We start from the raw sequence: 16,860 nt of genomic DNA on the forward strand, positions 1-16,860 counted from the left end.
GCAGGAAATGTTGTATTTGGAAACTTTTCTTCATCCTTAGTGACTCAACTCAAAAACCTCTTTCCCGGGGAAGCCCTCCCTCAGGGCCCTTCCTGCAGGCTCCTTTAGGAACCACCTTGGGCTGGAGTGCACTGTTGCCTCTTTCACCCCAGCTGTGCTCACATGGGCCTGTATGGGACTAACTGGAGGGCTGAGCTCCCCCCTCAGGGTTTCTGAGTGTAGGTCTGGGTGGGGCCATGAATTTGCATTTCTAGGCAGCCCAGGTATCGCTGATGCTGTTGGTCTTAGGGGTCACACTTGGAAACCCCTGACAGACTGAACTCCAGGAGGACAGTTGTCTCCCCAGCACCTGGCCCAGTGCCTGGCACATAAACAGTCCAAGGAATCAGCATTTTTTTCTTTTTGAGTAACATGCACTGGACCCCATCTCATGTCAATGCTCATTGACAGTACAGTGCCCCAGACCTGTGGGAGGCGCTGGCTGCAGCAGAGACCAGATAGACATGCCTGGAGTGGGGATGGGACACAGACTGGACAAATTTCCCAGTCGCTGATCCCAGTGGAGCCGTAAGGAAGTGCAGGGTGCTGCACGTGACCACTGGTGTGACTGGGAGGCGGGTGTGAAGTTTAAGCTAAGGAGGTCCGGAGGATGCGTGGACCTTCCCTCTCCACTCCCTCACCTGTGAGGGTCCTTCCACCCAAATAGTCTTGGATTCCAACTGGAGGTTAGTTGGTTTGACCTGGACTGCTCAGGAGTCAGAACAGATCTAGGTTGAATTCCCAGCTCCTCACCTGCCTGGCTGAGCTGCCTGGAGCACTTTTCTTGGCTAATTTTTTCATATTTCTTGCCTGTTCTGTGGATCCAATGGGAAAGTAAGTGATGGTGATGGGTGTGATTCAGACATGCAAACCAGAGCCAAGATGTCAGGCTGTGAAGAAGACAGATCTTTCCGATAATCCCATCCATGAACACACGTGGGAACTGGAAGTGGGAGATTTAGGAATATTCCTTAGATGATGCTGAAACATCAAGACAACTGAAATACTGAAGCTGTTGAAGTTCTAAAACCATGTGGTTTTCATGGACATTGTACAATGTATGTGTTGGAAAAGTTTCTCAGAGAGCTTTGGTTCATCAAGATGTCTGGATGATGGATTTTTTTTAAACTAGTAAACTTCAGCTACTCAACCTCCACTATTGCCCCTTGCTTTGAATGTTTGCTAATAAAAAGCAGATGTTTTATTTTTTCTTTTGGGTTTGTGTGTGTTAACATTCTCTTTCTCTCTCTCTTTTACATGCACACACACAAACTTTTCATGTTGCATTTTCCAAATTTTACAAGTGTTGATAATTTTTTCCATTACTGCTGTAACCTTGCTTTATGGTACAAATTTGACTCTCAATCATTGCCCACAGTGATTAAAGTGTGGTTAAGGGCAGGAAAACAGACTGTGTAAAAAGGAATGATGTCATGATGGCACCACTTCTTTTCCATCAACAACTTGAGTTCCATATTCAGTTTGCAAGTCAAATGGAATTTTCTAAGTGCAGATACAGAGGCTGTCTCAAGGTACAGCTCTTTCCACTTCCACTCAACCATCTAAGGTCACTTTCCTGCTAAATGTGGAAGATGATACCTGCCATGCTAACTTCACCAAAAGATGCTGAAACATGTACAGAATTTCTTTGATGGAAGATGCCATGGCATTAAAATCAAGGCTGGGAATGGTTTTCAGGCCTTAACTAAACTTCCGTCTCCTAACTTTTGGTGAGACACTGTGAGGGAGCAACCTCCTGGCTTAGAATTCTTTCACCTTTTTGCTGGAAGAGACTTTTGTGTTTTGGTTGTATTGAGTGGTAGACTTCTGTCCTCTGCATATTACCCAAGTCTCATTTTTCTTGAGCTTATGAATGTCAAGGGAGTTGAATTTGTTCCAATGTTGCTATAGAGTTGTCTGGACTACTGATGTTCTACCACCAATAAATATTTTTATATGCCATTAAAAAAAATCTAAAGGCAATAGAGTACAAATTCATAACAGATCAAATAATCGGGTAAAATGCTATATAAAGTATGACTTATAGTGCTCTCTTTGGCAGGACATATACTAAAATGGGAATGACACAGAGATTAGCATGGTCCCTGTGCAAGGAAGACACACAAATTTGTGAAGTGTTCCATATTTAAAATATATACATATATATATATGACTTACAATCCCCTTTGGCAAAAAAAAAATGAGCTCCCTAACTCTTCATAGAAAAACAAATAAAATCTAAGTAAACACCATGCCTTTTAAAAGGACACACTGATGGGAAATTATATGCCTGGATTACTTAACCTTTAAGCAGACAATGCTGTGAAAACTAATGACTTCCCTGATATGTATTATAGATTTTAGTACTGATCTCTTTTTCCAGTGCTGCACTCTTCTGTGTTTGGAACTTTAAAAATCCTCTCTGTTTCCTATAATTTAAGTGAAGAAACAGACACACACACATGCACATACAAATAATGACTTCATTATTAACAGACTAGATAGCAAAGAAATTATGTCACTATTATTATTATCAAAAGTCTTAACTTTTTAGAGCAAAATTACACTAAATATCCTACCTTAAGTGTTGACCCTTTTTGGGAAGGAAAACTTACTTTTGAAACTCAGACTTCAGTGTATATCCAATAAGTTTTAAACTATGTGGAATGTTTTAAATTTGTGAAGTCTTAAATACTGTGTTTTTTTTTTAAGATTTATTTTTTATTTATTTCTCTCCCCTTCTCCTCCCCTCCACCCCCAGTTGTCTGCTCTCTATGTCCATTTGCTGCATTTTCTTGTTTTTGTCCGCTTCTGTTGTTGTCAGCAGCACGGGAATCTACGTTTCCCTGTTGCGTCATCTTGCTGCGTCAACTCTCCGTGTGTGTGTGGCACCATTCCAGAGCAGGCTGAACTTTCTTTCATGCTGGGCAGCTCTCCTTATGGAGGTGCACTCTTGCACGTGGGGCTCCCCCACACAGGGGACAACCCTCCATGGCAGGGCACTCCTTGTGCGCATCAGCATTGCATGTGGGCAAGCTCCACATGGGTCAAGGATGCCCATGATTTGAACCATGGACCTCCCATGTGGTAGACAGATGCCCTATCCACTAGGCCAAGTCCACTTCCCTTAAATACTGTTTTAATGATTGAGTTTCTTGAGAACAGTAATTATATGAAATTGCTATTGCAGCTTTATTTGCAATAGAATATGTCTGAAACCATGGATTTCCCCTCTTTGTACAAAGACATAGTAGAAATGTAAACCATAATGTAAACCAAAAATTTATAAAAGTGTAGAGTCTAAAATATAAACCATAATGTAAACCAAAGCAGAACCATGATTAGTAGCTATGTTTCAGTATCTGTACTTCAGTTGTAACAAATCTAACATCCATATGTAAAAAGTTCATTATTGGGGAATGGGGAAAGGGTTTGATGTTGGTTATATGGGAGTCCCCTACATTCTATATGTGATTTTACTGTGACCTAAAACTTTTTTGAAGACATAATAAAAATTAAGAAAAAGGAAAGGATGTAGACACTAAGAAATGGAAGAGATTGCCTTGCCATTGTACATACAGAGAAATACCTATTACAGTGATGACAGGCAAAACATCAAAAAAAAAGTTTTATGATATTTTTCATTTTTTAATACCCTAATCTATTTTTTACTTCAGTTTAGTTTGTCTAAATTATTATTTACTGATAACTCTGCTTATGAGCCTCTGTGCTTGAAATTTCAACTAGGCCTAGAGCTTCAAGGTGCCTAAGAGTTACCTCCTGAGTGCCTTCATGTTGCTCAAATGTGACCACTCTCCAAGCCAAACTCAGCATGTAAATCCATTACCTTCCCCTCAGTGTGGGGCATGAGTATTGGGGATGAGCCTTCCTGGCACCAAGGGATTGCTACCAAGCACCAGCTGGTGATGGAACTAGAAAAAGACCTTGAATAAAAGGGGGAAATGGTAAAGACAAGTGAGATTATATGGCTAAGAGTCTTCAAAATGAGTTGGGAGGTCATCAGAGGGGTTGCATTTAAGCACATCTCAGCAGGATCCCAGAGACAGCTAAAGTGGATACAACCCCAGATAGTGGTACTCCTGAGGGCTATGGAAACACACAGGGTTCTATGGTCATGGCAACTGACTCTTAAGTTCAGTGCCTTGCCAGTGGGCCCTACTTTGGAATTTCTGCTCCTGAGTGTGATGGAGTTGGACTCAGATGTGACTTCTCTATACATGCCTCTTCTCACTATTACTGTATCTGTGCTTGGTGCTGGGGTTGGTGTATGATCAGGAGACCTGATTCTCTAGACTGTCCATGTGCCAGCTGGGCCCTGAGCCTCAGCAGAGTTGCAACACCTACTCTCCAGTTGGTTGGACTTACCCAGGTCAGCTAACAGTGAGGCAAGGATTGTCAACCACCACACCAGAAAACTTGAGAGAGTCTAAAACTGCAAGCAGGAGAACCCATCCATCAGCCATGTGGGATCTAAGCTCCCTCTCAATTTAGAGGTAGAGTGGCCATCACCATCCCACAGTCCTCAGGATGGAGGAATAAAATATGGATTAGAGTTGACTTACTGGTATTCTATTATAGAATTATTATGACTCTAGCAATGGAAGAAATTGTATCACTGATGTGGAGACATTGACCATGGGAGTTGCTGAGGGCAGGGAGAGGGAAGAAGAGGTGTGATATGGGGGCCTTTTGGGGACTTGGAGTTGCCCTGAATGATATTGCAGGGACAGATGTAAGACATTATATATCCTGCCATAACCCACTGAATGGACTGGGGGAGAGTGTAAACTACAATGTAAACTATAATCCATGCAGTGTAGCAGTGCTCCAAAGTGTATTCATCAAATGCAAATGAATGTGCCACACTGATGAAAGATGGTGATGTGGGAGGAGTGGGGGTGAGTGAGAAGTGGGTATATGGAACCTCATATTATTTAATGTAACATTATCTGTGATCTAGGTATCTTTTAAAAAAAGACAATAAAAAGGAGGGGGAAGACAATTAGTTTCTTGTTACACATTTAGTCTGATTTTTGTTGCTTATCACTTTTAATGTTCTTGAAAATGGTTGATGCTATGTTATACATAACTTTTCTAATAAATGTATAAGCTTTAAAAAGGAATTCTTCAGCTTTCATATATATCTGCAGAAAAATTTTTTGATCATTTTTTAGTGTTAAATTTTATTATATATAATTCTTGTTTTAAAATTTTAATTGTAGAAGTCACAGAGTTGCAGTAAATCATGTAAAAATAGAGTTTCTCATCATCCCCCTATGCTGGACACTTTGCATTAGTATGGGAACTTTGTTACAATTGATGTGAAAATATTAAAATCGTACTATCAGGGAAGTGGCTGTTGCTCAATCAACTGGGCTCCTGTCTACCATACGGGATGCCCTGAGTTCATATCCTGGGGCCTCCTTGTGAAGGCATGCTCACCCGCACACAGCAGAGAGCCGCCGGCCCACCAGTGCTGTGAAGAGCAACTCAGCAAGGTGATGCAAGAAAAAGGGAAACAAGCAAAAACACAGAAGAGCATGCAGTGAGTGCACACAGAGAACAGACAACAAGCAAGCCACAAGGGGGTGGGGAATACATTCATATATACAATTCAGTATTGTTAATTTCACTCACAGTATTGTTCTATCTTCACCACCATCCATTTCCAAAGCTTTACAATGAACCCAAATAGAAATTCTGTACAAATTAAGTATTAACTCCAATTATCCACCCCCAACATGGTCCCTGGTAGGCTATGTTCTAGATTTCAACTCAATGAACTTGCTAATTCTAATGTATCATATCAGTGAGATTGTACAATATTTTTCCTTTTGCATCTGGCTTACACCACTGAATAATCATGTCTTCAAGGTTCATCCATGTTATCATATGAATCAGGATTTCATTCCTTCTTACAGCTGAATAATATTTCATTGAATGTATATATCACATTTTAAAAATCTATTCATTGGTTGATGGGTGCATGTGTTGTTTCCATCTCTGGGCAATTGTGAATAATGACAGTATGAAGACCAGCGAGGAAATATCTGTTTCAGACCCTGCTTTGAATTGTTTGGGGTATATACTTAGAAGAGGGATTGCTGGATCATGTGATAATTCTATACCTAGATAACTGAAGGCCTGCCCAAGTGTCTTCCAACATTGCTGCACCATTTTACATTCCCTCTAGTAATGAATATGTATTCCTATTTCTCCACATACTCCCCAACACTTATAATTTTCTCTCTTTTAATAGTACTCATTCTACTGGGAGTGAAATATTAGATCATTGTGGTTCTTATTTGAATTTCTCTAATAACTAATGATATTGAGCGTTATTTTCATGTACTTGGAGCCATTTGTATAACCTCTTTGGAATAATGTGTATTCAAGACTTTTGCACATTTTTAAAAAAAATTTCTCTCCTCCCCTCTCCCCCCCATTTGTCTGCTCTCTGTGTTCATTCACTGTGTGTTCTTCTGTGACCACTTCTATCCTTATCAGTGGCACTGGGAACCTGTGTTTCTTTTTATTGTGTTATCTTGTGTCAGCTCTCCATGTGTGTGGCACCATTCTTGGGCAGGCTGCACTTTCTTTCATGCTGGGTGGCTCTCCTTATGGGGTGCACTGTTTGTGCAAGGGGCTCCCCTACATGGGGGACACCCCTGCATGGCACAGCATTCCTTGCACACATCAGCATTGCACATGGGCCAGCTCCACACGGGTCAAAGAGGCCCAGGGTTTGAACTGCAGACCTCCCATGTGATAGGTGGATGCCCTATCCATTAGGCCAAGTCTGCTTCCCAATTTTGCACATTTTTAAATTGGGTTCTGTGACTTTTTATTGCTGAGTTTTAAGATTTCTTTATATTTTCTTGATATTAAACCTGTATCAGATATATATTTTCCAATTATTTTTTCACATTGACTAGTAGTTCTTTCAGTTTTGTGATATGGCCCTCTGATGCATGAATGTTTTTAATTTGATGAGTTCCCATACTTACCTATTTTCACTTTATTCCTTGTGCTTTGGTGTACAGTTTTAAAACCATTACCTAACACAAGATTTGAAGAAACTTCCCTTCTTTATCTTCTAGGAGTTTTATAGGCCTTGATCTTATGTTTAGTTCTTTGGACTATTTTGAGTTAATTTTTGTATATGCTATTCAATTGGTGTCCTCCTTAATTCTTTTGCATTTGGATGTTGAATTCTCCCAGCATCAGTTGTTGAAGAGACTGCTCTTTTAGGATTGAGTGGTCATGGGAGCCTTGTCCAAAATCAATTTGCTATATACCCAGAAGAGCTGAGAGCAGTGACACAAATAGATATCTGCACAGTGATGTTCATAGCAGCATTATTCAAATAGCCAAAAGGTAGAAACAACCCAGGTATTCATCACCTGATGAATGGATAAACAAATTGTGGAGTATACACATGATGGAATATTAGACAGCAGTAAGAAGAAATGAAGTTGTGAAACACAACAATATGGATGAACCTGGAGGACATTATTTTAGTGAAGCAAGCCAGACACAAAAGGATAAATACTGAATGATTGTTCTATTATGAACTAAATATATTATGTGAAATATGAATATGGGTAGAATTGCATATATAAGACTGTTTTTCTTTGAAGCTGAACAAATGTAAGTTAATACTACAAAATGTTAATATCAGACCAATAAAAACATTATACTAAGTGAAGGAGACCAGATACAGACTACTACATATTGTATGATTCCATTTATATAAAATATAAATATAAATCAATATATAAAGGTGAAGGAGATTAGTGTAGGTAGGAGGTTATGTAGGTGTGAGGAAGGAATGTCAAGGGGTGTGGAGTCTTGTTTTTTGGAGCAATGAAATTATTCTAAATTTTTTGACATGATGGATATATAACATTGTGATTATATTAAAAGCCATTTGTTATACACTTTGTATAGAATTGCCAGAAATGGCAACTATATACATTGGGGGATACATAGAGAGATTGTGAGATGAGGAATGTTCTTGTCTGTTAGTTTGTCTGTTTTGTCTTTTTTTTTTGTTTATTATTATTGAAATAATGAAAATGCTCTAATAATGATTGATGTGATGAACACACAACTATGTGATTATAGCAAATACCGTTGTTTGTACACCTTGGATGAATTGTATGTTGATTAATATGTATCAATAATATTGATTTGTAAAAAAATCTATTTGAAATATATGTGAGGGTCTATTTCTGAACTCTCAATTTGATTCCATTGGTCTATATATCTATCTTTGTGTCAGTACTATGCTGTTTTGAGCATTGTAGTTTTATAACAAGCTTTAAATTCAGGTAGTTTTAGTCCACCAACTTTGTTATTCTTTTTAAAGTTGATCTTCACTATTCATGACCCCTTACAATTCCAATAAATTTGATAATTAACTTTTCCATATGCAAAGTAGAATGTTGGAATTTTTATTGGGATAGCATTGAATCTTTAGATAATTTTGGGTTGAATTGATGTCTTAAAAATGTTTAGTGTTCCAATCCATGAATAAGAACTGTCCCTCCATTTATTTAGGCCTTTGATTTCTTTTAGCAATGCTTTGTACTTTTCTGTGCACAGGTCCTTTACATCCTTGGCTGAACTTTTCCCTATATATTTTATTCTTTTAGTGGCTATTGTAAATGTAAGGTTTTTTTTTTTTCATTTCCTCCACAGACTGCTCATTACTAGTGTACAGAAACACTATAGATGTTTGAATGTTGATCATTTACTCCACCACTTTGCAGGGTTAATTAGTTCTGATAATTTTTTTTGTCAATTATTGGGACTTCCTACATGTAGGATCATGTCACCTGCAAATAGTGAAAGTTTATTTATTCCTTTCTAACTTGGATAACTTCTATTTATTTTTCTTGCCTAACTTTTCTGACTAGAATGTCCAATACATTGTTAAATATTATGTTAAATATTAGTGGTGACATTGGGCAACATTATCTGTTCCAGATATTAGAGGGAAAACTTTCAGAACTTCACCATTGAGTACAGTATTATTGTGGGGTTTTCACACGGGTCTTTTATCATGTGGAGTAAGTTTTTTCTATTTCTATCTTTTTTTGTTGCCATCAGGAAAGAATGCTAGATTATGTCAAATACCTTCTGTGCATCAACTGAGATGAATATGTGTTTTTTCCCTTCATTGTGTTAATAGAATATATTATATAACCACCTTTGCATACCTGGGATAAAACCCATTTTATCATGTATTATTTTTTAAAGAATTTTAATCAGATGTATTCAAGTTCCCTATTTTATACTTATGATGTGCAGTTGGATTTGATTCACAAGTATTTTAAGGATTTGTCACATCTATATTCATAAAACAAATAGGTCTGTAATTTGCTTTCCTTGTATTATCTTTCTGTGACTTTGTTAAGAGGGAGAAGTTGGCCTTATAGAATATGTTAGGTAGTGTTCTCTCCTCTTCAGTTTTTTTTAAGACTTTGAGCAGAATTTTTCTTAATTATTCTTTGGCCAATTTGTAGAATTGTCCTGTGAAGCCATCAGGTCCTGGACCATTTTTTTTTTCTTGTTGTGAGATTTTTGATGACTGAATCTATCTCTTTATTTGTAATTGATCTTCCAGAGTTTGTGTTGATTACTTGTGTGTTTCAAGGAATTTGTCCATTTCCGATCTTTCTTCTTTTCCCAACCTTTCACTTTCAACTTATTATTGTCTCTAGGTCAATGGTCAGTCTATTGTTAACAAGAAATAGATGGCTCTTTTTTAAAAAACCATTCTGCCAATCTGTGCCTTTTGATTGGGGAGTTTAAGACATTAACATTTAATGTTAGCATTGTGAAGGCAGTACTTACTTCAACCATTTTGTCCTTTGGTTTTTATATGTCACATCTGTCCTGTCTAATTATATATCACATCTTTTTTGTTTATTTGAAATCATACAAAGTAAATTTTCTTACACAATGGAATGAAGTTGGAAATTAATAAGCAGCAGAGAACCAGAATAGGCATGAATTTATGGAAGTTAAACAACACAGTTAAGCAATCATTAGGTCAAGGAGGAAATTGCAAAAGAAAACAGAAACTACCTTGAAAGAAAGGAAAATGAGAACACAACATATCAAATTTATGGGAGGAAGCTAAAGCAGTCCTGACAGGGAAATCTATAGCCATACATACCTATATTTCAAAAAGGAAAAAGAGCTAAATTAAAAGACCTAACTGTACACATGGAAGAACTAGAAAAACAAACTATTTCCAAAGCAAGCAGAAAGAAAGAAATAACAAATATAAGAACAGAATTAAATAAAATTAAGAATAAAAAACAAAGAATAGAAAAATTGAACAAGCTCAAAAACTTGTTCTTTGAGATTAATAAAAATGACAAACCCTTAGCTACAACAACAATGAAAAAAAGAGATGAGGCAAATAATGAAATTAAAAAGTGAGAGAGGCTATCACTACTTATCTCAAAGAAATAGAGTATCACAAGAAGATACTTTGAAAAATTTAATACCGACAAGATGGATAACTTAGATGAAATGGGCACATTTCTAGAAACACACTAGCAACATACACTGAGAAAAGAAGAAATAGAAGAACTCAACAGACCATCACAAGTAGTGAGATTGAATTAGTCATCAAAAGCCTCCTAACATTGAAAAGCCCTGGACCAGATGGCCTCACAGGTGAATTCTCCCATTCATTCTTGGAAAAACTAACACCAATACTGCTTACACACTTCCAAAAAATAGAAGAGGAGGGAGCATTTCCTATCTCATTTTATGATGCCATCTTTACCCTAATAACAAACCATATAAAGAAAAGCACCATATGTACATCAGTTTCAGTAAATATAATATGAATATGTAAAAAGAAAAAAAAAGAAAAGCACCACAAAAAGAGGAAAAATACAGACTAATCTCCCAATGAATGTAGACGCTAAAATCTTCAACAAAATCCTTGCTAATCACATTCAACAAGACACCAAACAAATTATACACCATGCTCAAGTGAGTTTTAGCCCACAGTTGCAAGAATGGTTCAATATAAGCAAATCAATCAATGCAATACACCATATTAACAAATCAAAAGAAAAAAATCATGATTATCTCTATTGACATAGAAAAAGAATTTGACAAGAGATGGCATTCTTTCTTGAAGAAAACACTTGGAAACATAAGAATAGAAGAAAATTTTCTCAACATTATAAATGGTATATATGAAAAAGCTACAGCTAAGATTCTCAATTCTCAATGGTGAAGGGACAAAAGCCAATTTTTACATTTATTTGTAAAGATAAAGGGCCTCAAATAACCAAATTGATCTTGAACAAGAAAACCTGTACTGGAGGAATTGGACTACCTGATGTTAAAGCACACTACAAAGTTACAGTGGTCAAATCTGTACAAGCATAGAAATACTGGCCAATGGAACAAAACTGAGAGTTCAGAAGTAGAACTGCATATTTAGCCAAGTGATATTCAACAAGGACACCAAACCCACTCAGATTGGTCAGAATAGTCTCTTAACAAATGGGGCTTGGAGAACTGGATATCCATATCCAAAAAGAATTAAAGTGGATCACCATCTCATACACTATGCAAAAATTAACTAAAGATAGATCAAAACCTAAATATGAGTCAAGACAGTATAGCTCCTAGAAGATAACAGAGGGTAGCATACATGAGATCTTGTAGTATATGGTTTCATAAACTTTACACACAAAAACATGAGCAATGAATAAAAATAAATAAACCAGATCTCCCCGAAATTAAAATCTTTTGTACTTCACAAGTGCTTGTTAAGAATGTGAAAAGGCAGCCAACTCAATGGGAGAAAACATTTGGAAGCCACTTATCCAACAAGGATCTAATATCCAGCATATATATAAAGAAATCCTACTTCTCAAAAATAAAGACAACCTATTTAAAAATGGGGAAGAGATTTGAATAGACACTTTTTCCAAAGAAGAAATACAAATGGCCAAAAATCTGTGAAAAGTGCTCATCATAACTCACTATAAGGAAATGCATATCAAAACTATAATGAGATATAACCTTACCCCATTAGACAAGGGTAAGATGAAAACAAAACAAAACAAAAGAAAACTATGTGTTGGAGAGTATGTGAAGGAATGGGAACACTCATTCACTGCTGGAGGGAATGTAGAATGGTGCAGCCTTTGTATACGACAGTTTGGCAATTTCTTCTAAAGGTAACTATAGAATTGCCATATGATCCAGCAATCACACTACTAGGTATATACCCAGAAGAATGGAAAGCAGGGACATGAGCAGTTATATGTACATCAATGTTATAATGGAATTATTCATTAGCCAAAAGTTGTAAGCAACCTAAGTGTTCATCAGCAGGTGAATATATAAACAAAATATTGAAATACATATAATGGAACATTGCTCAGCAGTGAGAAGGAATGTAATTTTGACATGCGCAACAACATGGATGAATCTTGAATGTCTTATATTAAGTGAAGTAAGCCAGTCATTAAAGGATAAATATTGCAGGATTTACTGATATGACCTAAGTATATTGAGCAGACATAGAGATAGAGTCTTGAAGATTACCAGAGGATGAGAAGGGAGTAGAGAGTGGTCAGCCAATGAGCAAACTGAACTGAAGTGAGTGTTTGGCAGTGGAAGGGGTTGATGGTGCTGCAGGGATATGGGTGAGGTCAACAGTGCTGGAGCATGAGGGTGAGATGTGTTGAAGTGTGGTTTCAACTATCATGGAAATGTGGGTAGGGCTGGAGGAAGGAACAGGTGACCTCTGGGGAAGTGGAGGTTTGTGGTTGGAAGTACAATTGGAAGAATGTTTTTCTTGGTAGATATGGCTGAGGAGGGTCACTGATGCAAGGTGTAGGTGGTGGAGGTATGTTTGGCACAGGGTGCATCTAGGGCATGCTTCTGTGGAATATGAATGTGTTCATCTTCTTATAGGGTTTTATCTCAGTGGGTGGAGACCCACACATTAAACAAGAAAATACTAAATTCCCATCTTGGGGAGTCCTGGGTCCTTCTCAAATACAGGGCAAGAATCTCTAGTGTACATAGGCAGTGCCTAATAAAAGAAAAGAGACCAACATGTCAAGTCCTCAATATGAGTGCATGTAACTATGAACCTTATTCTTATAATATTTAAACTTAGCCTAATAATAACTATTGTTTAACAGTTACCACCTGAGAACCTCCTAGTTACTCAAATGTGGCATCTAAGCCAAACACAGCAAATAAATGCACTACTTTCCCCCTTCTCCTTCCTACATGAATATGACTCCCATGGATGAGCCTCTCTGGCACCGAGGGATCAATGCCAAGCACCAACGAGTGATGCATTAGGAAAAAGATCTTCACCAAAGGAGGAAAATATCAAATAGAAAAGACCTTTTTGTGCCTAAGAGATTTCAAAATGTGTCAGGAGGTCATTGCAGAGGTTACACTTATGCATGTCTCAGGAAGTTCTCACTGCCACTGTGAGCAAAGGCTCAAATAGGGGTGCTCCTGAGGGCTCTAGAGCCATCAGACACTATGGGCAAAGCACACAATCCCTTGAAAGCAGCACCCTGTTGGTGGGCCTTACCTTGGAGTATATGATAATGTATTTCCCCAATGTGGCAGAGTTAGACTCATATATAATTTCCCTACACTTGATTCTTCTATCCCTCTTATATGAGCCTACAGTTAGAACTATACCCTTTAAATATATGTCTCAGAGACTTAAATCTCTGGTCTGTTCACATGCCAGTTGAGCCCTGGATCTCAGAAGAGTTGTGGCCAACACCTACTCTCCAGCTCATCAGCCTTGCCCAGGACAACCAAGAAGTGATGATGATGGACCATCCCTTGCCAAGAAACAGAGAATATCTACAATTGCAAGTAAAACCACTCCTGCTATCAGCTCCACAAGATCTAAGCCTCCTCTAAATCTGAGGCAGTTTGGACATCACAACTCCCAAATTCTTGAAGTTGAAGAAAGGGAAAAAGAGAAAATATAAAGGGACAATGCAACCATGGGAAAATTAAACATCAATATTATAGTAATGGAATAGTATGTAACATTGTTATAAAGATTGTGGCTGTCAGAGGTTCTGAGGGGAAGGTAGGGAATAATAAGTGGCAATAGGGTATTTATAGGGCATTGGGATTAAGTGTAAATTACCATGTAAACTATAGACCTTGGCTAGTAGCAATGTTTCAGCATTTTTTTCAACTGTAACAAATCTACCACACGTTTGTAAGATACAATTTAGAGAAGAAGATGTGTGAGGTAGAAGGAGTGGGGTATATGGGAATCTCTCATACTTTTGATGCACTTTTTCTGCAGTCTAAAGCTTATCTAAAAATAAAGTTCATTATCTTAAAAAAAAGGTATGGAGGAAAGATAGAGTGAAAGCTAGGTAGAAAAGCTACCTGGCAGAGTTGTGAGCTTCATTTAGATCAGGGGTTCTTAACCATTTTTGTTCCATGGACCCCTTTGCCAGTTAGGTGACTTTAATAAGTCCACACTATACTGTAAATTTTTTAATAAATATATCACACCCACACCAACAAGTCCCCACAAGAATAATGTCTTTTTAAATTTAAATTAATATTAACTCTTTCTCAAACACTTCATCATATGATGAGGATATTCAGGTCTGAATTCACTTCAGCCAAATATGGATTTGGCCATTGAACACATCCATGAATAGTTATAAAGGATTATAAAGTGTTCATCTTTTGAAATATTCACATCTTGTCACACTGCAAAATTTTATTTTAAATTATTGAATTTTTAAAATTATCTGTCTTGAAATTCTTTATACTTTAACATTAATTCATTCCCTATTTCAATTTTACTATCTACAAAGGTGTTGGGCTGTAATATATGAATTAGTCAAATATGTTGATTTACAAATGCATTACATCATGTTTTATACAGATATTTAGCTATTCACAGCTAATTTTTTTAACTTTACCTGAATAATGAAATTAAAAACATTTCAAATATTAAATAGCATCTCAAAGTGTTCTTGATTTAAATTTATTTATCACAAGTACTTGTGGTTATGTTGGTTTCTGATTTTATTGTTTGTAATTATTAAAGAATTTTATGATTTTGTCTTTAAAAATGGCTCATAGAGAATTTTTTGTTAATTATAAGTGTTACTGCTTCCCCCATATTTTGTTTAGAATTGTTTAAAAACAGATTTTTCAATATGTAAGAAGTCTATATATTGCAATTATTTTAATTGGAAAATAAAAGACTATGTACCGTAAGTTTAAAAGTTGATTAAACTAATAAAAAAAGTAAGAAGAGATTGTGGAGATGAAATTCGACCACAAAAATTTGAAAATAAAATATAACAAAATTTGAAACAGATTATTGATTACTAAATATAAAATGAAAATAAAAATGAAAGCATTAATTTAAAATAGCTAATGAACTTAAAGATAAACATGAAAATTTACCCTAAATACTGCAAAGAGAGGAAGGAAATGAAATGTCACACATGTATACTCATGTACACACATGAAAGAAATTTTAAGGAATATGGAGAATAAAGAAGAAATAAATAGAAGATAAGAAGGCAGTTTTTAAATTGGAATGACTGGCATTTCCCTAAACTATAAAGTATATGAATCAATGTGTTCAGAAAGAATAAATTTATCCTAATCCAGTTATATAAAAAGTACCTGTAAATGGTGTGAAGGATAAATTTGTTTACCCTTCTAGGTATGCTGTTTACCCTTCTCCAGCATGCTATTTTCCTTGGAGTCTGTACATTTTTGGACTGCAACAAGGAGATCACTGTTGTTGGCTTCTGGTTGGATTTTCCAATTCTGGGAAATCAGAGAGAGGGAATTAATTGTAGTCCGGGATGTTTATTCTCAGCTCCTTTTTTTGTGGCACTCCCTGAGGCTGGCTGCATTCTCTAATCTGGGGTTCTTAACAAGGGGTCCATGAGCTTGAATTATCCAACATGTAATTAAAATTATGTTAAGACATCATTTAGTATAAATATTTAAATATCTGATATTGCAGAGTGAAAAACAAATGTTTCTGTCAAATTAGCATCTAGATTTCTTCTGTTTTAATTTAAATTAGGGAGAAAGCAATAGTGAGGATGCTTTGTTTTGACCAACCTTTTACTTTTTCTTCATATTCTTTTTACTACTTAATTACATCTAAAATGAATGGCAATATATTATTTTGTTTTACACAAATGCAATGATTTTTCTCCTCAATGTGAGAAAATATATATTCTGCTATAACTTATCATTAAATTAAGCATTCCTACACAGAATATTTTACTTAACTACCCCTGCCCTATAAGTAACTAAATAACTGGAAGTAAGTACAAATTTTACAAATGGTGACATATTATAAATGCTATTGACCAAATATTTCTGTAATGATCAGAATTATGATGAAGCCTGATATCCATTACAGAAATATTTACTGTTATTAACTGGTTAATTTCTTTTATTTGCTGTCAAAATACTTTCCTTTTAATGATTTTTATAAGTTGTTATTAATTGCTTTGCAAATGAAGTTAAGGACTTTCACAATTATAATTAATTATCGTTGGCTTTTCTCTACAACATACGTATGTTTATATATTTTAAATGTGATAGAATTTCTATATCTCATGTATATATGATGTTTTCACTCAAGTAGCATCTAAAACACTTACAATTAGAACATTATTATTCAGATGCTTTATTTACATCTACTTACTGAAGACATGCTGATAAAATCATTTGACAATTTCTGTCAATTCTTGGTTATCC

At 36.2% G+C, this 16,860-nt stretch overlaps 1 non-coding gene across 1 annotated transcript; it reads left to right on the forward strand.

The window, feature by feature from the left end:
- The first annotated feature begins 2,087 nt into the window (after positions 1-2,087).
- Positions 2,088-2,189, forward strand: LOC111766285 (U6 spliceosomal RNA). Its single transcript, XR_002798370.2, has one exon. It is a non-coding gene; the product is annotated as a U6 spliceosomal RNA (small nuclear RNA).
- Positions 2,190-16,860: the final 14,671 nt, after the last annotated feature.

The sequence above is a fragment of the Dasypus novemcinctus genome, chromosome 21 (assembly GCF_030445035.2).
Source record: "Dasypus novemcinctus isolate mDasNov1 chromosome 21, mDasNov1.1.hap2, whole genome shotgun sequence".
Taxonomy (NCBI): domain Eukaryota; kingdom Metazoa; phylum Chordata; class Mammalia; order Cingulata; family Dasypodidae; genus Dasypus; species Dasypus novemcinctus.